Source organism: Sinocyclocheilus grahami, unplaced genomic scaffold (assembly GCF_001515645.1).
Source record: "Sinocyclocheilus grahami isolate Dianchi unplaced genomic scaffold, SAMN03320097.WGS_v1.1 scaffold207.1, whole genome shotgun sequence".
NCBI lineage: Eukaryota > Metazoa > Chordata > Actinopteri > Cypriniformes > Cyprinidae > Sinocyclocheilus > Sinocyclocheilus grahami.
The window spans coordinates 1,825,145-1,826,662 of NW_015505386.1; positions in this window are offsets into that span (position 1 = coordinate 1,825,145).

Below are 1,518 nucleotides of genomic sequence, written 5' to 3' on the forward strand. Positions count from 1 at the left end.
CAAATTTTAAGTTAAATAAGAGTATTTTGCATACATGAAATGATAAGTATTAATTCAAAGCTAATCAGTGAAGCTATCTTCAATTTTTTCACAAAAAACTACAGAAATGTCATTTCCGCCACAGTCATTTCCACCACACTGCCCTCTGTGGTGGAAATGACAGCATGTTGTGGAAATGACATTTATGGTTACAAAGTACAATTGATATGGATTGCGAGAGTAGATTTGCGTAATACTTTTTATATTATAATATATTACAATACTTTTTATATTTATATTATGATATTATTTGTATTTCTAAATTATATTACTTTTATATTAATTGATTTAATTTTTATCTATTTTTAAGATGCCACCTAAGACAATAAAAGAAAGGTCACAGGCCTATAGGGACAAAATAAAAGCTGGCCCTATAAAATATAACGCATTAACGCAAACTCATTTTAATGGCACTAATTTTATTAACGCAGCACGCATTTTCTGTTTGACCCGTTGCCTAGCCTGTAGTTGGAGAAATGGAGATGCTGACAGTGGGTGCTGCCAACTAGATTGAGACTTTTTTCAAAAAAGCGCCCAGCAACAATACATAACACATAATTGGACAACCCTTATTTAGTTTCGGAGACTCGCCGGTACTGCCTAGTGAACGTGAGGTTTTGCGTCTGCTCTGTTCCACGAGCGGCTGAGAGGAGCAGCGGTTTTAGTTAAACCTTACCAGATATTATGTTGCTTCTCTAATTTTACATGCAAGTATAGTCGAAATCACAACACAGCTATTGTCTTTATCTTATGTGTATTTGATTTCATCAGACGACGGCTTGATTATAAATCAGGATTTTTGTGCAGAATGATTAACATCTTGGAAGGGAGAGCTGGTTATGTAGTTTTAATGTGTCGCGTTTCAGTCACTATTTCAAATTAATTTGGTTGTCTGAGAACAGAAACAGTCAAATATAACAACGAGAATTTGGCTGCATCAAATTACAGTATGTGGGCACAAAGAGGCAAACAAATGTAATAATAAATGATAACTGTACATTTTGCATGTTCAGAAGAAGTGAGCTTTCCTGTCCTGCAAATAATGTAAACAGGCTTGTGCAAGTAAATTGCTCAATGCAAAAAAAGAGAAGTAATGGGAACGTCTCGGTTACGTATGGTAACCCTCGTTCCCTGAAGGAGGGAACGGAGACGTCACGTCGAATGACCGACGAAATTGGGATCTCGCTTAGAGAGACCAATCCACTTCGAGTGTAAACTAAATGAGCCAATGCACATTGGCATGCGATTATTGCATCCAGCTGCTGCTGATCACAGCGTGAGTATAAGTAGGCAGCAGATGCAGCACATATTCAGATTTTCGCTGAGGAGCCGAGCCGGTGACCCGGCCGCTCAGCGGTGGTACAGGAGCTGTAGCGATGGATGACCGACGAAATTGGGATCCTACCAAAAGGCCACAGCTACTGCCCCTTTCAGTGTCCTGTGGAAGCCACCTGCGCCCCTACTTTTTGGCGTAGGCCA